We start from the raw sequence: 24,572 nt of genomic DNA on the forward strand, positions 1-24,572 counted from the left end.
GACTCACGGCCGGTACTCACAGCTGTACTTCTGCCAGTACCTCGTCTCCCACCTTCCAAACTTTACAGAAGCTCTCCTGCGAAGTTTCATATCAGCGCACACTCCGCTAGAGAGTGAAAATCTCATTCTCGAAACATCCCCCAGGCTGTGGCTAAGCCATGTCTCCGCAATATCTTTCTTTCAGGAGTGCTAGTTCTGCAAGGTTCGCAGGAGAGCTTCTGTAAAGTTTGGAAGGTGGGAGACGAGGTACTGGCAGAAGTAAAGCTGTGAGTACCGGTCGTGAGTCGTGCTTCGGTAGCTCAGTTGGTAGAGCAGTTGCCCGCGAAAGGCAAAGGTCCCGAGTTCGAGTCTCGGTCGGACACACAGTTTTAATCTGCCAGGAAGTTTCATAACGTTTGTTTTGTTTAAAGGCTTTAATAGTTATCACATAAAAAATCAGAGGCATTACTTTTCAACACGATATCGTATATTAAGAGCAGAATTGAGCACAATACGCTATCCTGAGGTACCGTTGCACCTATATGTATATGTTTCTTGTCTGACTATTGTCTCACGCAAAAATTTAACGTCAGCGTCTCAACCTTTTGCACCCTATATTCCAGTTGAGACTGGTACCACTCGTTTGCTGTTTATCTTTCACCTTATGCTTCTAGTGTGTTTAATAGTATTTAATGGTTAACAGTCAACTTCTAAGCAATGAGTTTTCTAGCGTCAAACGTACATAAGTAAACAAAAATGTTAGACCGAAGTCACACCTGCAACAGGAGATACAGGGTGGGACAGAAATATGGAAACACCGCGATAAACGCATAGCTGGAGATAAATACAGATCTTAGTTAAGCCTGCAGGTTGCGCTTTCGTATTTGACTGCGGGAGGCATCTGTGATATGACATCAACACGTTGCAAGCGTCAGTCAATCATAACGGTATTCTTTGAAGTGATTGCTTTATGTTGGAGCAAAGTGAACTTGAACGTGGGCAAACTGTTGGCGCTTGTAACCAAGGTAGCCGAAGTGTTTGGTGTTTCCAGAGCAACCGTACTGAAAATTTATGCCTCATACAAGGAAAACTGGAAAACATCATCCACAAGTCTCAACGCGGACGAAAGTGTGCGTTGGACGGTCGTCGAAGAGGATTCCGACGAATAATTAGAGGGTGGCTGCTGCAAAAGTCACTGCAGAACTGAATGTAAACACTGTCAGCTCCAAAACAGCGCAAAGGGAGTTGCAGAAACAAGGAATTGTAGGGGGCGCTGGAATTCCAAAACCACTCATTGGTGATGCAAATGGCTGTAACAGTGTTTCCAAATTCTGGCCGGGTTTAGGTTCCAAGTGTCAAATGCAGTGGGCGTTCAGCGATGCTTTGGGCAGCCATTTCGTGGAATTCCATGGGCCTCATGGTTACTCTGCAAGGTCGCATTACTGCCAATGATTATGGACCATTTTGACTGATCAGGCCCATCTCATGGTACAATATTTGTTCCTCAATGGTGATACTTTGTTTGAAGACAACGGGACCCGTGTTGACACAGCCTAGCGTCGTCCATGACTAGCTTTACGTCCACGAGGCTGGATAGTCGCATCTCCCCCGGCCACCACAGTCACCAGATCTCGGTATTACTGAGCCTTTGTGGTCTTGTTTGGAGACAAGAATGCGTGATCGCTATCCACCATTATAGTAGTTATCTGAACTTGCCAAAATGTTGTAGCAAGACTAGTAGACTTAGAGAAAGCTTGTGACAAGGTTGACTGGAATACTCTCTTTCAAATTCTGAACGTAGCAGGGGTAAAATACAGGGAGCGAAAGGCTATTTACAACTTGTACAGAAACCAGATGGCAGTTATAAGAGTTGAGGGACATGAAAGGGAAGCAGTGGTTGGGAAGGGAGTGACACAGGGTTGTAGCCTCTCCCCGATGCTATTCAATCTGTATATTGAGCAAGCAGTAAAGGAAACGAAAGAAAAGTTCGGCGTAGGTATTAAAATCCACGGAGAAGAAATAAAAACTTTGAGGTTCGCCGATGACATTGTAATTCTGTCAGAGACAGCAAAGGACTTGGAAGAGCAGTTGAACGGAATGGACAGTGTCTTGAAAGGAGGTATAAGATGAACATCAACAAAAGCAAAACGAGGATAATGGAATGTAGTCGAATTAAGTCGGGCGATGCTGCGGGAATTAGATTAGGAAATGAGACACTTAAAGTAGTAAAGGAGTTTTGCTGTTTGGGGAGCAAAATAACTGATGATGGTTGAAGTAGAGAGGATATAAAATGTAGACTAGCAATGGCAAGGAAAGCGTTTCTGAAGAAGAGAAATTTGTTAAGGTCGAGTATTGATTTAAGTGTCAGGAAGTCGTTTATGAAAGTATTTGTATGGAGTGTAGCCATGTATGGAAGTGAAACATGGACGATAAATAGTTTAGATAAGAAGAGAATAGAAGCTTTCGAAATGTGGTGCTACAGAAGAATGCTGAAGATTAGATGGGCAGATGACATAACTGATGAGGAGGTATTGAATAGAATTGGGGAGAAGAGGAGTTTGTGGCACAACTTGACTAGAAGAAAGGATCGGTTGGTAGGACATGCTCTGAGGCATCAAGGGATCACCAATTTAGTACTGGAGGGGAGCGTGGAGTGTAAAAATCGTAGAGGGAGACCAAGAGATGAATACACTAAGCAGATTCAGAAGGATGTAGGTTGCAGTAGGTACTGGGAGATGAAGAAGCTTGCACAGGATAGAGTAGCATGGAGAGCTGCATCAAACCAGTCTCAGGACTGAAGACCACAACAACAACAGACTAGTATAGCATTCCCTTAATAACCATTCGGGACCTCCATTTATCCATTCTGAGACGAGTGGAACCCGTTTTGAATGCCAACGGTTTTCCTACACCGTTTTAGGTATGCTGATGTGTTGTGTTGGTGGTGTTTTCATATTTTGATCCACCTCCTGTATTGACTGAGCGCAACTCAGAGATGAAAAATCTTCTCTTGTGTGACAAGAATAAAAAAGAAAAACTTTAATGCGAATATTCACAGCAAAAGGTACATAGGCAGTTCTGGAACTGTTCTTCCAAATTAATACATGAGTAGAGAACATGAAAACAAATATATTTCGATAAGGTACGTATGGTCTCTGAAGTCAACTTGTAAAATTGAGGAGCATTGTTATTTGTACTGAATTAAGCCCTTGCGTCAGTGTCGCTGACTGGGATTCTGTACAGACATTCAAAATTACTCTGTCTAGGGATGGTTGGCTCTGAGGCCTGCTTGGAAACACACTGATTCATTCGCAAGCGTCACCCCATTGCGACAACAACAGTGATTAACGCAAGCTGAAATGGACGACATGCATCTGGTACATGGGTCTGTGAATGTAAATGGACGAGCTGCAGTGAATGAGTAACGAGAGGGGTTTTCCTAACCGACGGGGTCTACAACATCAAACATTCGGACACCTGCATTGCCTGCTACGTGATAAAAGGACTTTCTGTGCAATTATGCACGACACAGGTCGAAATCGAACAGTGCGAAGTCCCGAAATGGAAGACGAGAGTCTACGAAATGTTGAAGGCACTCCATCTACAACCCCACGACGTACTGCGCACATTCTTGATGTCAGACGTGGAGTGTGTTACACGACCAGCAGATTCATTCTTTCCATCTTCCGCGCGTGGCAGCACCAGCATCCGAACATTTCCCCAACGCGTGCCGTTCGCACAGTGGTTTTTACATCAGAGTTGCCTGCAGCCCTTATTTCCGGCCGCGGTCCAGAACACCGACGAGACTTTGTTTCAATATCCACAGTTCGCATGTTTGGACACATGTGAATCCACGAGGCACTCGACCTCGCGCTTATCAACAGCCAGTCGGCGTTAATGTGTGAGCCGGCATTCCCGATGATACGTTAATTGGACCACACATTCTTCCAGTTGCCAGAACTGCTGGAGGATGTACCTCTGAATGTTAGACAAAGGATGTACTTCGAGCACGATGCGGTGCCAGTCCAGTTTGGGAGCAATCATCTGAGAGCCACCTTCGGGAATCGATGGCTCGGCCATGGTGGCCCTGTAGCCTGGCCACCCACTTCACCTCACTTCATGTGTCTGCATTTATTCCTTTGGGGGATGCAAAGCAGCTAATGTATGAAAACATTATGCAAACAGAAGAAGACCTCGTCGCTAGAATTGCCGTCGCTGCTGGTACCATTGCGAACATGCCAGGAAGCTTCGATCGGACACGACAGTCAATGATCCGACGATGTACTGTGTACTGCGTCCATAAAGGTCGATGGTCGCGCATTCCAGCAGTTCCTGTAAATGTCGCTGTTGTAATTTGCACGCTGAACTATCATATGTATAAATTATCCCTAGCACCAGAAATTGCCGTCGGGGACCATACGTACAATAACTAAATATATTTGTTTTGATGTTCTTTACCTCCTGTATTAATTTAAACGAATAGTTTCGGAACATCCTGTATGTAAAATATGTAATTCTGTGCATAGTTCGTTACAAGTATGCTTTCAGAATGTAAACAGAAGTCAGACCTAAATATCCACTGTCGGAAGTTCAGTGTAGAGGTCAACCTACAATATAATAATAATTAAACATTCTGAAAAGTGTACAGAAATTGAATCTGATTAAGAAGGAACAGTAAAAATATAGTGAAAACTAACGTTCTGACGAGGAATAAAACCACACTTGTAATTCAGTGCCCATTTTGCCAAAGAAATAGTGTGATTAATGTTTGCTGCCCTACATACAGGCGGCACAACCAACTTTCAATTTCTCCACGCTTATTATTACCCATCCAAGGCTGCCCTCAAGTCAACGTCAACAGGAGGCGTGAATTTATTACCTTACTTCTAGCTGACCTTATTTCTCTTCCGTGCCACACTTATTATCAAAACAGTTCCTCTCCTGATGCAATAGTGTAAACATCCGGCACATTCCTCGGTCCAAGGTCTCTGATCTGGCTGCGACGTACCATGACACAATCCAAACCTCGATCCTCACTCATATTCCACGCAAATAAACTTGCACGCACAAAACCTTCCACAAATAAATCAAAAGTAATAATCACGCCCTTTCGTCCGTCAACGAGCATCATATTCACACCCAGATCAGATGCCACACTATAATTTTCTAAACCCTGAAGACATAACTTATTATGCTTCTCTCATACAGAAAAACTTGACTAAATGTAAAAAGACGCTGGGACTGGCTACGAACATGCACCAAACTAAATAAAACACTACCCATGAACTCAGAACGTAATAGAAGACTTTTCACCGCGTGATAGACCACAGTACCGAGCGAGGTGACGCAGGGTTAGCACACTGCACTCGCATTCGGGAGGACGACGGTTAAAACCTGTGTCCGGCTGTCCTGATTTAGGTTTTCCGTGATTTCCCTAAATTGCTTCAGGCAATTGCCGGCATAGTTCCTTTGAAAGGGCACGGCCGACTTTCCTTCCCATCCTTCCCTAATTTGATGGGACCGATTACCTCGTTGTTTGGTCCCCTCCCACGAAATCAACGACCAACCCCTTCATGACTACCTAATTAAAGCAAATCTGAAGATCCCTCACATCCAAGATATGTTCCCCACTTCTCATAATCCCAAATTTAACCATACCATAGTCCCACACAGCCATTAGTACGCTGGTGACTCATGAGCTGCTCCCCTGGCTTTCAGATTACAATACTTATACTTCACAACATAAGAAGTTTGAGAAAACACTGATCACTGAACGCAATGTAACGTTCACTTTGCTAAGAAACGAAACACAGGCCCTGGTCATAATACCATCACATACTACCACTTTAAAGAATGTCTTATCTCTTTCCTAGAAATCCTAGTAAACCTGTATGTAATTATTCCTTATAGAGGTTATTATCCTAACCCGTGGATGATCTCATAAATTCTTCCCGTCCTGGAACCTTGTAAACCTCGAAGGGATATCTGTTCCTGTCAACCCGTTAACCTCAGCTCAGTCTTAAGACTGGTCCTTAACGCCACATTTTACTAGTGCATTCTTAGACGCATCGAACAATACCCAGCGTGACTTATGTTCTAATATTTCCACAGTCGATGAACTCCTACACGCAGGCTACCTCTTATACAACCAACGGCCTTCCTCCTCGTTTCCTCTAGATACCGAAAAAGCCAATGACCGTCGATAGCATTCTCCTTACCTGTTAAAATTCCATTGATATGCGTTTTGAATCAATCAGATTGCATCATTCCTGAGCAAACTTCCATTCATTGAAGCTTTAAACGACAGCCACTCCTGCATTTTCCTCCCAGATCCATGTGTTCCGAACGATCATTCCTATCGCCGCTTCTTTACCGAATTGACGTTCCAAAACCCTCCCTGTGTGTTCTGACGCCGAAACCTACCATTCATCTTAACTACACTGCAACTTCCCCTCAACAATTTCATCTCCTGGTTTAACCAGTGATATCTTTACAACGTCCCTTCTTAAAAATCCAAGCACTAATTACAGAGAAACCACCTAAGCATTCTCACCCTAGGACACGAACCTTATAATCCATAACCACCCAGTCCACCTAACTAAAACAACAGTATTCTTAGAATTAACACTTGATCTAAAGCTAACCTGGAATCTCCAAGTACGAACCAGCCAAAGGAAAACCCAGAATGGTGACGGCGTATTTATTTTCGTAAAGTACTCGATAATATGTAATCAGGTTGCACAGAACCCGTTTGTGAAATAATCTGGGTAAAGGCTATCATCAAAAGTGGGTCAAACATATAGGCTACTACACGTAGACTACCTGCCTCACGATTCGCAGTGGCAGAGCGCTTCAGAAACACTTAGAGAATATCGCGAGTAATATTCCCGATCATGTTATTGTAAAACGGGAAGACTTCAATTTGCCAGCTACAGAATGGTGATATTACATGATTACAACGGGTGCCGGTGTGATATTTTCTAAATACCATGTTTATGGATTCCTCCGTCACTTTTTGGTGGAACAACAACATTTAAGGACGAAACACAAAGAACCATGCTTATGTCACAGGGTCTCTGATCTAGTTGGAAGCGACCATGATACAATTCAAATCTTAATCCTCCCTCAAACTCCACGCATATTAGTAAAACGGAATTGCAGGGTTTTTTTTTCAGAAAATCTTGTCTGAAAATGACATCCATCAGATGTGCCGAAGTGCCGAAACAGTATAACCTCTACCCACCACGAGACTGAATGGCGCCTGGTGGCATTCAGAGCACTGGAAACCGTAAGCAAAGTGTAAAAGCAGAGCAGAGACGAAAGGGGATTCATTCTAGCGACAATGCGGGCTGCACATTAGGAAATCCACTGACATAAACGACTGTGACAAAAGGGTTTGTTATGAATGGCTCCGCGCTTAGGAACACATATCTTGGAAACAGCGAAGCTGGTCGGCTGTTCACTTGCTTCTGTCGGAGCATCTATGGAAAGTGGCTGAAGGACAGTGAAACCACAAGTAGGTGGCAAGGAGTTGGACGTCCACATTTCATCACAGAATGTGGAGGTCGGAGGCTTGTCATCCCTGTAAAGCAGGATAGGCTGCGATCTGTGGCGGATGTGACTACAGAGAACAATGCTGTGTAGGAACAAGTGTTTCAGAACACGCTGTTGGGCTCAAATTGTTCAACATGGTGCTCCACAATAGAGATCTCTACGAATTCTCGTGCTGCCCCAACGACATCGTCATTTGCGATTGGAATGAGCTCGGGATCATCGACATTGGACCGTCAATCAATGAAAACAGTTCGCCTGTTTCTTGTTACATCTGGTCAGCCGGGTGATCGTATGCTACGAACACTAGAAACATGCATCGCGTTCTCGGACGCAGACCGGCTAGGCCGGTGGAGGCCGTAGTATGCTACGGGAGACATTTACCTCGGTTTCCATTCGACCTGTCGTAATAATCGAAGGCACCACGACATCTGTGGACTACTTGGACAATGATGCGGAACACCTGCATCCCTTCATGTTTGATGGCATCTTCCAGCTGTATAACTATCCTTGTCATAAGGCGGAACCGCGCTGTAGTCGTTTGAGGAGAAAGATAGTGAACTCACGTTAATATCTTGGCCACCAGATTCACCTGATCTGAACCAGATGGAACAGCTCTGGGACACGATCTGGTACCAGCCCCGTTTCCGCAAACCACCAGCCCGTAATTTACTGGAATTATGTGACCTATGCGAAAACATCTGGTGCCACATACCTCTGGAAACCTACCAAGGACTTGTTGAATCCTCGGCACGCAGAAGCGCTACATTCGAAAGCTGGACCAACAGGTTATTAAACAAATGCTTATAATGTTTTGGCTCATCAGTAAATCAGAGAACCAACTTGTGAGGTAAACGTCTTAGATCACTTATTAACTATCAGACCTGAACTTTTCGAAGTCAGTGAAGGTAGAGGAGGGCATCAGTGACCAGAAGGCTTGTTATAGCATCAATGACTATACCTCTTAGAAAGAAAGTTAAGAAATGCAGAGAAATATTTTTGCTTAGCAAGAGTAACAGGAAACAAATTGCAGAGTATCTGAATAGTGCCGGCCGATGTGGCCGAGCGGTTCTAGGCGCTTCAGTCTGGAACCGGGCGACCGCTACGGTCGCAGGTTCGAATCCTGCCTCGGACATGGATGTGTGTGATGTCCTTAGGTTAGTAAGGTTTAAGTAGTTCTAAGTCTAGGGGACTGATGACCCCAGATGTTAAATCCCACAGTGCTCAGAGCTATTTGAACCATTTATCTGAATAGTCAGTATCAAATATTTAGCTCTGAGTACAAAGATGTGGAGTGAAAATGAGTAAAGTTCGAAAGCGTTGTATAAAATAATTCATAAAAGTATGTACCGAGCAAAGTTGTGAGGGATGCGAAAGTTCAACAGCGGTTGAACAGCCGCGTTAGAAAGCTGTTGTGTAAATAATGGAAGCTACATAACAGATTTAAGCCACTGAAAGTACAGTTGACAAACAAAAACCCGAAAGAAACCAAAATTAACGTGAGGAAAGCAATGTGAGAAGCACTCAATGAATTAGAATGTAAAATTTTGCCGTGTCATCTGACCACAAATCGTAAGAAGTTTTGGTCCTACGTAATGTCAATAAGCTGATTCAAATGGTTCAAATGGCTCTGAGCACTATGGGACTTAACATCTGTGGTCATCAGTCCCCTAGAACTTAGAACTACTTAAACATAACTAACCTAAGGACATCACACACATCCATGCCCGAGACAGGACTCAAACCTGCGACCGTAGCAGTCGCGCGGTTCCGGACTGAGCGCCTAGAACCGCTACAATAAGCTGATCAAAATCATCTCTGTCGTTCAGTAACTGTATTGGCACCGAAACAGAAGTGACAGAGGGAAGTTGGAAATACAGAATTCGGCCTTCTGTGCTTGTTTTACCTTGGAAAATCTTAATGTGGTCATCTCACGAACGCCGAAGTGGCAAATTTCGAGAAAAGTGACAGAGCAATAGAAAACGAATTAAACATCTCAGTAATGGAAAGGCATCTAGAACGGGTGAGAGACCTGTCAGATTCTATAGACATTATGCTAAAGAACTTGCTCTCATTCTAGCAGCAATTCCCCGCAGGTCGCTGTAGCAACTAAGGGTACCAAGCGACTTGGAAGAAATGCGTCATTGTCATCTTAAAGAAGGGTAAACCGACAGATGCACATATATCACAGACATCAATCTGCTGGAGGATTATAGAAAACTTTTTATGCTCCGGCATTATGAGATTTTTGGCAAATAAAATTTTCGTCTATGAGTTTAAAATGGACTCCGTAACCAGAGAGTTCGCGAATCTCAGCTCCCTCTGTTCACATATGAAAGTCAGAGCACTGCAGACAAAGACAGCCAATTTGATGCCTTGTTCCTTGACTATCGGTAGTCATACAACAGAGCAACACAGTGCCTTTAGTGAACATAATAAGAGCTTGTCCAGAATCGGAAGAGATTTGTGATTGGATTCAGGATTTACTTGCAGACATAACTCAGCTCTTCGTTCTTAATAGTCCGTGGTACTCCAGAGGTCGACGCATTGTTCGTGTGGACACTTGTCTTGTTGGAAACACGTCTATTTCCTCACTCAAGGTGCGTAACGTAGCTGCACCATCAAGTGAGAGCGAGTGAACGAACTATCTGTCCTCTCGGTTACTAGTCGCATGGGTTAGCTGAGATCCATCATGGCGATGCGTATGGCCCTCCTGAATTCATTATTTCCTTATTAGCATCTTAGCCATGAGACCTCGACCAAGGCGAGCAGTAATATCAACGAACGATAAACCATAGTTTGGACAGGCCAGTGTCCTACATCTGTTGACTCCCCATGGGTGTTGGTAGACGTTTCTCCTTCATAACATGATCTTTTCAAAATCAACCAACATTCGAATGGGACTTTTGAATAGACTGCTGCGTAATATTTTCTTACACACAGAATGTAGATGGCATGACTCCTACGTATTTTGTACGATTGCGCTGTAGTGCCGATCATTTACATCTCCATATGCTCTCATGTTAACTGATTGTTTCCTGCATTCCGCCTTCATGATGTTGCAATTGTAATGGGCAGTCAACATGTTCAAACTCCGTGTTTTTAAAGTTCTGTAAGAGAGAATTATCACGTTAGCATAAATGAATGAATAAACAATGTTGAAATTTAGGATTCCGAAATGTTGCTTTCTTAACATACATACAAATAAAAAAATAAATGTACATTTCATTAAATGAAGTACCCCACTAACAAATATACAGGGTGAGTCAGTAACTGTCGCCACCTAGAACAACTCCGAAAGTATGACGGTAGCTGAAAAGTTTGTGGGCCAAATGTTGCGTGGGGCAACGGGTACCAAAATATGATGCTGGATTTTTGTTGCTAGGTGGGGTCGCGTCAGAGATATGAAGGTCAACTTTTTTGTTTTAATGGGATGCAATAGTTTGGTACTTATTTTCTGATAGCGGCTATCGAGAAGAATCCAATGATGTATAACACTAAGGTCTTTGAAGGTCAACGAAGGTTTAAAAGGTGTCATGAACGTTCGTTTACAGAAGATGTTCGAAGTGATGACCATTGGTATCAATGCAGTGCCACAATCTCTTATCATGAATTGAGTCATATTCCTCATCACTTCGGCACTTATCGAAGCACATTATCTGACAATTCTCTGTCGTATATCGTGCAAATAGTAAATATTCGCCAAATACGGCGTATCCATCTAACATGCCATTTATATGTAAATGTAAACATCATTCGACGGTTTCGCAATACAACACTAATAGGAACGGTAAGACTAGTATCGTCGAATCAAGCGAATGTGAATGATGTATTCCTTTGAAGAAGAAGTCGATAAGCTTCTCATTTACGGAGAATGCCAACGAAATTCTGTGAGAGGTAGAGACTTATACGCTGAAAGATATCCTCAACGTACTCACCCTACACATCGTACGTTTAAATATGTATGTGGTAAATTGAGAACAACTGGCTCTTTAACGCATCGGAAACATATTCGGCAAAGGAAAGTTACTAACGAGGAAACGGAAATTAGTACTCTTGTCACTGTAGTTCGATATCCTTGTGTTGGCGTCAAATCGCAAGGGAATCTGGCATGAGTCAAAGTAGTGTTGTTCGTGTTCTGCAACACCATAAATATCATCCTTACGATATCAGTCTCCACCAAGAATTAACTTGTACGGATCGTATGCGTTGCATTGAATTCTGCCGGGGGGGGGGGGGGGGGGGGGGGTCAACTTCAGATTCAGAGGGATGACACATTTATTAATTTGATTTTATTAACCGACGAAGCTACATTCACGAACCATGGAAATGTTAATTTGCATAACATGCATTACTGGACAACTGAAAACCTATGTTGGCTGCGGTAAGTTGCACACCAAAAACCGTTGTCGCTGAATGTATGGTGTGGGATTTTGGAGGACAGAGTTATAGGCCCCTATATCATCGAATGACATTTTAATGGTAGGAAGCACATCAAAGTACTGCAAGGAACATTAGGTCTGTTGTTGGAAGAAATACTCTGGGAACAAGGAACACAATGTGGTATTAACACAATGGGTGTCCGACACAGTTTTCGCTAATGGCTAGAAATGAGTTGCAGAGACAGTTCCCAAGTCGTTCTATTGGACGCGGAGGAGATGTGTCGTGGCCGGCTCGTTCGCCAGACTTGACGCCTCTGGATTTTTTCTTGTGGGGACTCGTAAAAGACATAGTTTATAAAGACGTTCCAACTACAACTTAAGATATGCGAGAGAGAATTGTCAGAGCATGTGTTTCAATAAGTGCCGAAGTGATAAGGATTACCACTCACTCCATGATAAGAAGATTGCGGCACTGTATTGATATCAATGATCATTACTTCGGACACCTTCTGTAAATGGACGTTCATGCCACCTTTTTGACCTCCGTTGACCTTCAGAGACCTAACTGTTGCACATCATTGGATTCGTCTCGATAGCCGCTATCAGGAAATAAGTGCCAAACTATTGCATCCCATAAAAAAAACCCAGAGTTGACCTTCATATTTCTGACGCGACCCCACCCAGCAACATTTGTCCCACAAACTTTTCAGCTCCCATCATACTTTCGGAGTTCTTCTTGGTGGCAATAGTTAATGACACCTGTATATTTATAATCCACTGGAGTAGATATGACTTTGAAGGATGTTATGCTTCAATAAAATTACCACGTAATGATACTACAGTTAATTATGATTAATATCTACATACGTCTGTCTACGAGTTTCCATCTTTCTGTCGGCAATACCACCACCACATTTCTCCTGTGATGTGGCTGGAGTTCAGCATATTGTGGTGTCTTATGTAACCTTCTAATATACTTCATTAATATCTGCACCCTTTCTTCCTCTGTTGCTACTTCTGTTATGTTAATCGTGTAGACAAGTATCAATATATACACCTTTTGCTGATGAATGATGATAAGAGTAGCACATAATTTGAAATACGATCTTAGAAAACAAAATTACATTTTCAACTCTTTTTCTAGTTAGTAACACTTTCGCATTCAGTGTGAGTGTGTTCAAGTTGCTACCTAGTTCTATGACATCTGAAGCACGTTTCCAGTATCAGACACACTTTCACGCTTACGCTGACAAGTAAAGAACCATTACCATTCTTTACCATGGAAAATTCATATTAGAGATGAAAAGCTGTATTCTTTTCGAACTCGACTACATGCATCTTACCAGATGTAAATGTTTAAAACTTCCTTCTGTGGTTGTGAACTATGTTTTCAGGGTATTATTCCATACATTCTTTTCGAACCCGACAATACGTGTCTTACCAGATGTAAATGTGTTAAACTTCCTTCTATCGTTGTAAACTCTGTTTTCAGGGTGTTATTCCGTGTACTTCAAGGAGAAATCGATGTGATTCTTCTAAGTTAATTCAGGAATGCTCTCTATGAGACTATTCAAGATTCCGACTGGTCTACAGCTGATCCTCACCCTTCCTACCCACCAGATACCTTCGCCAGATTCATTTATAAATATTCTACGTTAAGTACAGATATTGACGTAAAACAATTGAAGATTTTTACTTACTTTTTTCTTTCAAACATGTTTGAAGTAAACATTTAATGGTTTTTATAACACAATCTTAGATTACTCGATAATCAAGTATAGCTGATGTTACGCTTTGAGTGATTCGCTTTACACCATACACCAAATTTCAATATGTTAATTTGGTCTCTGTCAAACAGACAGGAGAGTCTGTAAGTACTGGGATCAGTATTGTCATTGTGCAAGTTTTGTCTTACAAGTAAAATACTTCATGTTTCAGTGACGATATGAGTCTTTCTTCATAACGTATCCACTGACACAAGCTTTCCAGTTTACAACATCAAGATAGCTATCAAAACGGGCAAACTTTGTCATGCATTCTCCTTATTTTCAGACTAAATTTTCTTCTGGAACATAAACATTTTTGTTGGGTGTATTCATATTTCAGAAATTTTATTGTTTGAACAAGTTAGTTTCTTATTATATTGTGTAAATTTTCTGATACTCTATAATATCTACCACATAAGGTAGACTGAGAAAGCAAATATAACGTTTGCATTATTATTCAAATTAGATTTCTGTTTCAAAAGCTGTGAGTTAGTCTTGATAACTGTAATTCCTTAAAGGTAAGGAAAGTGAAGTATCGTTATATTAGTTTATTCTTATTTGACTCTGAGCACTATGGGACTTAACTTCTGAGGTCATCAGTCCCCTAGAACTTAGAACTACTTAAACCTAACTAACCTAAGGACATCACACACATCCATGCCCGATGCAGGATTCGAACCTGCGACCGTAGCAGTCGCGCGGTTCCGTACTGAAGCGCCTAGAACAGCTCGGCCACCGCGGCCGACGAGGCGATATAGATAAGGATAAATAACTGTCTTATGGTTTCTACCTAGACTGGCATGGAATGCTACGTAATCGCAAATTCCGATAAAGCGTTTCAGGATGATAATTACGCAGGCAGCGGACCGTAGGGTCTGGAATCCGAGGGCTGTGCTACTATCTCCACGACAACCAGCAGAGACGCGATTGACATGCTTGAAGCTGCCTCGGGAGAAGAGAGGTGCAGTCTGGGTTTTTTAAAAGATGCCATCCTATATCTATATATTTCTCGAACTGTTTCTCGAACTGTGCCTCATATATCATCTTTACTATTAAACAGTTTTGTGGAAGTTAGTAAGATACCTAGTTCCCGAAGTTCGTGAAGAACAGTATGAGGTTAATGTAAACAACTGCTAGAAGACGGGGGTCTTCTATAGAATGATGGTTTCCTATTGCTGTAACAAACGTTAAGTGGTTCTGATTCAAGAGCTGTGTACGCCTTCATCTTGCTTTTAGATTACTTATGACGACGCTATTTTGATAATAGTAAGTTTCCATGTTTTTCCTTCCTCTGTAATATAAAATGACAAATACCGATTATTGTCTTGGAAAAAATACTTCTGTAACCGCCAATATACGTACTGGAGAACAGTTTCACTACCAGGACTTCCGTTTGTTACTGAAGTACATTTACTGTGACTTCAAGTGGAACGGTAGTGCCTATCTTTGACCGGTTAAATGAAATTAAAAAGGCGAATACGGTGAATAAATTTCTTACCTATCGCCGGTAAACGACAAGCTGAACTATTAGTCTAACTTCGAAAGCTATTTCCGCAAGTCGATACCGCAGTAAAGTTGCCTCAATAGCACGTTGAAGCCCTGACGAAGGAATGTGTTTCGATATGTGCATTGCTGGTTAACAAAAACGCTAATTTCAAGAGAGTCGGCAGAACTTATCACGTAACATTAATTGTTGTTGTGGTCTTCAGTCCGAAGATTAGTTTGATGCAGCTCTCCACGGTATTCTATTTTGTGCAAGCCTCTTCATATTTGCTTAACTACTGCAACTTATATTCATTTGAAGCTGATTACTGCAGTCAAGCATCTGGCTCCTACAATTTTTACGCCTGTCATTCTCCTCCTTTACCAAATTGACGATTCCTTGATGCCTTAGGATATGTCATATCAACTGATCCGTTCTATTAATCAAGTAGGGCGATAAAATTCTGACCTCCCCAATTCGATTCAGCACTTCTTTATTGGTTATCTCGTCTTCCCTTTTACTCTTCAACATTCTTCTGTAACGTCGTATTTCAAAAGTTTTTATTCTATTATCTTCTCAGAAGTTTATCGTCCACATTTCATTTCCATTCAAGGGCATTTATCAGAAAAGAAATAGTACATTTCGATGTTCCCGAAACACTTTATTTGCTATTGACAACCTATATTTTATATTCTCTCTTTTTCGGCCGTCGTCATTGTGTTGCTGCACGTATAAGAAAACTCATCTACTTCTTTTAGTCTTTCATTTCCTAATATTATTTCTTCAGCTTTGCTTTATTTACTTCGAATATATTCCATTACCCTTTTTCGTTTTTATTGGTATTTGTCTTACGATCTCTCATCTAGACACTATCCGTTCCGCTCAAGTAGTCTTCCAAGTTTTCGATTCCCGGCGGGGTCAGGGATTTTCTCTGCCTCGTGATGACTGGGTGTTGTGTGATATCCTTAGGTTAGTTTGGTTTCAGTAGTTCTAAGTTCTAGGGGACTGATGACCATATATGTTAAGTCCCATAATGCTCAGAGCCATTTTTTTAGTCTTCCAAGTGCCTTGCCGTCTCCGACAGAAATCTTAAAGTTTCTGTTTCTTCACTCTGAGCCTTAATTCCCTTTCCAAACCTCTCCTTTGTGTCCTTTGTTGTTGACTCAATATACATATTATGTTACATACAAACTTAAAACTCAGTGAACCATCACCAGTTGATATTAATTCTTATTGATCGATCAAGCGAAGCTAGTCCCTGACACTGAGGGCAGCTTTATGACGTGCTATGCTTCAGAGGTTAACGAAGTAAAGGACAAGCTGTAAGCTTTACACCAAGTGTGACTTGCGTGCGATTACATTCTGTAGAAGCAGCCATTATGTTATTTGAGACGGTCGTTACATTTTGGAGTTTATATATTATTCCATTCGCGAACGGTGCGTGAAATGAAAGATTGTTGGTATACTTTCTTGTAATCCACATCTAGTTGTACGTCAGTATTCCTCACAGTGTACGACGGAGGATGCTTTTTGTACTACTGTCAACTTCCTCCCGTTCCTGTAACAGCAGCGAAAGATGTGTTGGAAAAAGTATAGCTGGTAAGCCTCGGAAAAATCTCTCGAATTTGATCTTCATGGTCTTTCCGCGAGATGCATGTATGAAGAAATAATATAATTGATGACTCTTCTGCAGACGTACTTTCTCTGAACTATAACACTAAACTCCACCGTGATACACTACGCGTCTAATGTAGCGTCTACCTCTGGAGTTGGATGAGCATATCCTTAGCGCTTTCGCACTCATTAAAAGAATCGGCAGCGAAACAAGTTCTTCTACTTTGTATCTTCTGTTTTTCCGCTATTAATCCTATCTGGTACGTGTTCCCACACTGAGGAACAATACTCAAGAATTGGGACCTCGTAAACTACAGCCTTCGTGAGTTGACTATACTTCCTAAGGATATTTCCAATCAGTCTCAGTTTGGCATCTGCCTTTTCTACAGTTATTTTTATGGTATCATCCTACTTTAAAGCAGCCATACGTAAACTGACAGATATTTAATGGATGTGATTTTTTCCAGCATTTGTTCGATGATGGTGTGATCAAACAATAACAGACCTTTCCGTCTATCTGTGCACAGTATATTTTTTATGGTAATGGTAAACTGTCGATTCCTTCCCCAAGTTCGATGCTCTGCTGGTCTTCCTACATTTCACTCCTCCAGCGACAGCCTGCAGCTAGAAGATGAGCAAGTTCCATCGTTTCTTCTTCTTCTTCCTTGCTTTTTCCGGTTTCTCTACGGAGTCGGCATTTCGTATATGGGTTTTAGTAATGTTGTGACATTTTCTGGCCGTATGCACTTCCTGATCCATCAATCCTGCCGGGATGAAATTTGAGTATCCCATCTGTCTGCGTCTAGCGAAACCTCATATTCAAGTGTGAGAACGTTTTCTAGATGTCTGCGTCGCGAATACACTCCTGGAAATGGAAAAAAGAACACATTGACACCGGTGTGTCAGACCCACCATACTTGCTCCGGACACTGCGAGAGGGCTGTACAAGCAATGATCACACTCACGGCACAGCGGACACACCAGGAACTGCGGTGTTGGCCGTCGAATGGCGCTAGCTGCGCAGCATTTGTGCACCGCCGCCGTCAGTGTCAGCCAGTTTGCCGTGGCATACGGAGCTCCATCGCTGTCTTTAACACTGGTAGCATGCCGCGACAGCGTGGACGTGAACCGTATGTGCGGTTGACGGACTTTGAGCGAGGGCGTATAGTGGGCATGCGGGAGGCCGGGTGGACGTACCGCCGAATTGCTCAACACGTGGGGCGTGAGGTCTCCACAGTACATCGATGTTGTCGCCAGTGGTCGGCGGAAGGTGCACGTGCCCGTCGACCTGGGACCGGACCGCAGCGACGCACGGATGCACGCCAAGACCGTAGGATCCTACGCAGTGCCGTAGGGGACCGCACCGCCACTTCCCAGCAAATTAGGGACACTGTTGCTCCTGGGGTATCGGCGAGGACCATTCGCAACCGTCTCCATGAAGCTGGGCTACGGTCCCGCACACCGTTAGGCCGTCTTCCGCTCACGCCCCAACATCGTGCAGCCCGCCTCCAGTGGTGTCGCGACAGGCGTGAATGGAGGGACGAATGGAGACGTGTCGTCTTCAGCGATGAGAGTCGCTTCTGCCTGGTGCCAATGATGGTCGTATGCGTGTTTGGCGCCGTGCAGGTGAGCGCCACAATCAGGACTGCATACGACCGAGGCACACAGGGCCAACACCCGGCATCATGGTGTGGGGAGCGATCTCCTACACTGGCCGTACACCACTGGTGATCGTCGAGGGGACACTGAATAGTGCACGGTACATCCAAACCGTCATCGAACCCATCGTTCTACCATTCCTAGACCGGCAAGGGAACTTGCTGTTCCAACAGGACAATGCACGTCCGCATGTATCCCGTGCCACCCAACGTGCTCTAGAAGGTGTAAGTCAACTACCCTGGCCAGCAAGATCTCCGGATCTGTCCCCCATTGAGCATGTTTGGGACTGTATGAAGCGTCGTCTCACGCGGTCTGCACGTCCAGCACGAACGCTGGTCCAACTGAGGCGCCAGGTGGAAATGGCATGGCAAGCCGTTCCACAGGACTACATCCAGCATCTCTACGATCGTCTCCATGGGAGAATAGCAGCCTGCATTGCTGCGAAAGGTGGATATACACTGTACTAGTGCCGACATTGTGCATGCTCTGTTGCCTGTGTCTATGTGCCTGTGGTTCTGTCAGTGTGATCATGTGATGTATCTGACCCCAGGAATGTGTCAATAAAGTTTCCCCTTCCTGGGACAATGAATTCACGGTGTTCTTATTTCAATTTCCAGGAGTGTATTTGACGCGGGATGTGGATAGCAACCACGGTATTCACCTAGTTGGATGTGGGAAACTGCCTAAAAACCGCATCCAGGCTGGTCGGCTCACTAGACCCCATCGTTAATCTGCGAGACGGATTTGTTCCGGGGCAGTCCCGCCTCTCAGTTTTCCGGAAGCGGCACGTTAACACACCCGGTTATCCGGTATGTGCGTAAAGGGGGATGTGTCATGCAACTTCTTTCGATCACTTTTTGTAAAATCATATAGGTATTCTATCAAGTCCATTTGCCTTCCCTCTGTTGGGCGGTATTTGTCGATTTTCTATCCCGTTATCCCTTACATCTATATATGTTATTTTCGTGTGCGTTAGACGATTGAAAATACGATCCTCTTCTGCAAAACAATTTGGCCTTCTCCGTATCCTGCGTTCCGGTGCCAGCATCGTTACTGAATGACTAGATTGATGGGTTTGATCCGTTAACTGACTTAACATAATACCAAAATTTATTTGGCTATTTTGTCATACTGATAGATGCAATTTCACCTTTCAATTTATATCACATATTGCTCTCCATACACTTATGTCTGGTTTAGTTCTTTTTGCTTTCAGTCACGGTTAACGAAACACATCTTTATTCGGCACATATACATGTAGGTAGGGCTTCTTGTTAAGTGCTCTTGAATTTTGTCCATTTACACTCATCACTTCCGTTAATCCAACTAGGTAACCACACCGCGACAATAATCATGACTCTGCAGGACAGTGATTTTGAAACGAACTTCAGTTGTGCGTGAAATTCACTTCATTAGGATTCTTTCAGCTGCTGTCGGTCTGAAATAGACCTTTCCCACACCTAGACTTAAGTGGTCATTTCACCTTGAGTCGTGTCAGACTGACAACGATGCTTCTGAACAGCATCGTACCTTATGAACCACTGTCATTGGATGGAACGGCCCACAGTTCATGGCCTAGTGTTTACGTGGCTGCCCTTAAATCCTACGATTCCAGGTATGATTCCCGCTCCGGTCGGAGATTTTATTCGCGTGGGAAGTAACTGTTTGTGTTGTCCTCATCATTTCATCTCATTTTTATCGATGCCCAAGATGCCGAAGTGGGGTCAAATAGAAATACTTGCAGCAGGTAACCGAACAACTCCACATCGAATTTCCTGGCCAATAACAACATACAATTACTTCATTGTAATTGCATTTACTGAGAGACTGTAACGCCGAAGTGATGTTGGTGTGTACTAATGAGAGTCTACCTTCTATACAAAATACTTTGTTTCTTTCATGAAGAGCCGAACCCTTCTACAGATTTGAATAAGTTTCCAGTAACATATTTCGTACTAGATGACATAGCAACACGAAATCATATGTTTTTGAAAAATCAACGTACACAGAACTTGTAGGACTATTGTGACGTGTAGTATATGACGGACTATGTTCTTTATGTTAAGAAGCAATGTAATGAATGACTCCAAAAGTGATGCCAGTTCTTTTTTACAGTGTTATAATTATTCGTGCAGTACACTGCTTGGCATAAAAGTGAAGCACACAGAAGACAAGATCGGATGTCAATCTACCTACGTTCACCTACACACCATCGGTGCGTATGTAAATGATTACAGTAGTAATTATCTTTGACAGGTAAAATTGCCACCAGAATGCAGTAGTGTTGTTTGTGTTTAATGTTGTTACCGGCACTGGTAGAGTACCTGTATGTAAGAGGCGCGGACGGCTTCAGCAGTTGAACAATCACTGTGAAGGACACAGAGATGCCACGTATTCGTGTGAGGCAGTGTCATCAGCACCTGCCAGTCTGAAAGGGGCCTGATTGTGGATCTCCGTTTGGCCAGCTGATCGTATCGTGGGATATCCAGATTTGTGGGGCATTGGTATGTGACAGTGGCCCGACTGTGGACTGCATGGGAACGTGAAGGCAGGCACGTGCTCGTCGTCACGATTCCGGTCGACCACGTCTGACCACCAATGTTTTGGAAAGGCACAGTGGTGTTGGTCTTGGCGTCAATGTGTGGGGAGCCGTCGCGTAGTATAGGTCACTGCTTCTAGCGATTGAGGGAACTCTGGTGACACAACGGTACGTCACGGACATGCTGCGACCTCATCTCGTACCTCTTATGTGACAGTATCGTGGTGCCATTTTTCAACAGGACAATGTTCATACACACAAGGTACGTGTCTCTATAAACAGTCTGCGTGATGTTGAGGTACTCCTGTGGCCAGTAAGATCATTAGATCTGTCCCAGATAGACCGCGTGTGGGACCAGCCCGTACGTCAACTCTATCCCAGTGCCAGTCCAGGTTATCAAGGACCAGTTACAACAGCCGTGGGCCAGATTGCCTTAGGAGAGGATACAACGGCTTTTCGACACCCACCCTACCCGAATCAGTACGAGTATCCAGGCCAGAGGGAGCGCGGGATCGTACCAATGAGTGGGCTCATATTGCCAAGTTCTTTGTAAATTTGACTCATTTTACAGTCATTGAAATAACATCATATTCCCTTTAAACCAATGAAGTTTCATTTAATTTCCTTCTTCCCTTCTGGGTTCTTCACATTTTTTGACAAGCACTGTATATGACGAATCACAATGGTGATTTCTATCTGCGAAACATATAGTTTATCGTGACCAATCAAGTTTCAGACAATGTTAAATGAACAACTAGTGTAATCAGATATTCCTTCTGAGTGGATAGGCCTACTTGATATATTCCATTTTCAAATTGGAACCAATACGCAACAATCATCATATAATCGTTATTCCAGGCAGCTCGTTTCCTGAGAATGCCCGCCTATACGAAAGGCGGGACCTGTCATAGTAAATAATGTAGAACATTCACCATTTTAGTCATAACGACATCAGAAAGACTTGTCAGCTTCGTCATGAAATAATATGAGGAAATACGAAGAGGAAAAGCCAGCAAGCTAATGAACATCATGGAGGAGGCTCGCATTTTAGCAATTTTCTGTTTTCGAGCTAGGGAAAATAATGGTTTAGATGCCTCTGTATTCGCTATAGTCTCTCTTACCATATTCTTATGCTTACTACGAATGGTATAGATACTGTGTCTCAACGTTAGGCGAAATTCGTCGAAGGAAAAGATCTATTGATACATAATCTACACAGATTCAGAACGTATCGTTCTTTTAAAACCGAACTGCTTCTTTTTTCACATTAAGTGACGAGTGCTATCTTCAACGGATCTCAAACTGATTCCGCATTTCTGGATTTACAGAACGCTTTTGACAGTGTTTCTCATAACCGGCTTCTAATCAAACTGTGTGCCTGTGGAGTATCATTTCACTTGAACAACTGGATTTGTGATTTCCTGTCAGAAGGGTCACAGCTCGTAGTAACTAACGTGATGTCATGTAGTGAAACCGAAGCGATATCTAGGGTTGCTCAAGGAAGCTGCATAGGCCCTATTCAGTTCTTAATCTATTTAAACGATTTAGGAAACACTCTGACAAGGAGACCTCCCAACAATCGAATTTTTTAAGTTTTTATGTTTATGGTATGTGAAGTTCAGAGGTCGAACACCAATATTCCAAAGCTGTTCGATGCAACTCTCAAAAATTCTCAAGAAAATCGACTTTGAAGATTTCCAACAAATTTTCGTTAGCTAAAGTTAAGGCCATTTAACGGCTGACCCCGTGACACACCCCGTAGCGCTGGGGAACAAGTGGGTAATCAACTCGCTATGGTCTTTCTCTTTCATCTTATTTTTTTCGCTCGATTCGAATGCCTACATCATTTAAACATAAAATTGATCAAATATAAGCTAATTTACACGTACCTGATCATCATTTTTATGAAAAATGAATGACTTCATGTATCTAAGTACATATCACACATATTGCAAATATTAATTCTTATTATCGATATTTTGTGGAAGATAGTTAATAGATATGGTTTAACAAAACACTACAAGTTTATTAAAATTCTTTTATAGAATATCGACCATTAAGAATTTATTTTTAAAATGAATATTGTGTGCGATATGTAATTAAAAACAAGAAGACGTTCGTTTTCCATAAAAATGATTATGTATGTGCTAAGTAGCATGTATTTGACGAATTTTATATTCAAATGATGTAGGTATCCAAACTGAACGAGAAAAAAGACCATAGCTAGATTTCAACCGGCTATTCATTCTTTATCACTCTCCAACGCTATCGAGTAAGCTACGAGGTCTGTCTTGAAAATCGCTCCTCCTACGTAGAAAGAAATAACTATCTTGATAAAATAAAAGAAATGAAAGCTCGCACGGAGAGATTTAGGTGTTCATTATCACACGAGCAGTTCGACAGAGGAACGGCCGAGAAGTCTGAAAGACGTTCTATGAAACCTCTGTCAAACACTTTAGTCTGAACTGCAGAGTAATCAGGTAGATTTAGATGTAGATGAACGATATACGACGGTGATAACAGAATAGTCGCGCAGTCTTCCTCGAATACCGGTCCTCTTTTCAGGGAAACAATTTTGCGCGCGTGAATGAACTAAAGACATTGGTCCCGAAAGTGAGAAAAAGGAGAGGCGGAACACTGGAAAGGGACTGCGAAGAAAGAAAGTGAGGGGCAGCAAAGAAAGGCGTCGGAGCGCTAGGGAAAGCAGCACAGCTGAGGCCGCATGTTGCCATGTTGCCGGCCGGATATCCGCGTCGTGCCCTGGCTCTCAAATTGCCACGCAGAGCGGTCCCCAAGGCTGCAGACAGCTCATACGGGGAAACACAAGAACCGAGCCACAAAAATGCGGGAGCAAAAACCTGTGTAATAGACAAACCTCCGTAATGCTTCTCACGCTACTTCTCCGCAATTTATTATTTAATATGAGTCAGTAGGTAGCGTGGCAAGCTTGCCGTGAAGCCAAGCGTGCGGCACGTCAGCCTTGCGTCCGGAAACGTCGTAGTGGCTTTTCCGATTTTTGCGGTCCTCAATACAAGCTTGCTTTACTTTCAATCTGCATCGTGGCTGAGCAGATTTACAAGCAACGGTGTGATATGAACAGGGAGAAAATAAAATTTCGTACTCTCCTGCAACAGGAACGACAAGATATTACAAAATTATGCATGTGCGTACAAAATTCATATAGGATTGAATAGCAGAGAATGTGACTCATTTAGTTGTGCTTTCGGTTTTCATTTTAGGTAAAACGCCTTTATGAAAGACGTATGATACAGTATTTCATTAATCATGTCGATATCGTTCTCAGTTTCGTCATTCTCTGCAACATTACGTCACCTAACGAAAAAATAAAATCCTCAGGTTCTTCTAGAGACAAACATAGAAGTGGGTCACAGTCTGCGCTCCAGCTATAATGATAAGTGTTTAAATGATAATTATTTCGCCGTTTGACTGTTATTTTACTTCTTTCTATTGTAATTTCCGGCCTTGTAGCCATTGTAAAGCGATTAATTTGGTCCTTCCTAAATTAGTTACTCTATGTATCGTAGTACACATCAACAACATTATATTCCTTATTTGACCATGTAGAGATCGCGTTGTTG

General features: G+C 42.8%; 1 non-coding gene across 1 annotated transcript; it reads left to right on the forward strand.

Annotated features, from left to right (window-relative positions):
• Positions 1–288: 288 nt before the first annotated feature.
• Positions 289–363, forward strand: Trnas-cga. Its single transcript has one exon. It is a non-coding gene; the product is annotated as a tRNA-Ser (tRNA).
• The last annotated feature ends 24,209 nt before the right edge of the window (positions 364–24,572 follow it).

Source organism: Schistocerca americana, chromosome X, assembly GCF_021461395.2.
Source record: "Schistocerca americana isolate TAMUIC-IGC-003095 chromosome X, iqSchAmer2.1, whole genome shotgun sequence".
Classification (NCBI taxonomy): Eukaryota; Metazoa; Arthropoda; class Insecta; order Orthoptera; family Acrididae; genus Schistocerca; species Schistocerca americana.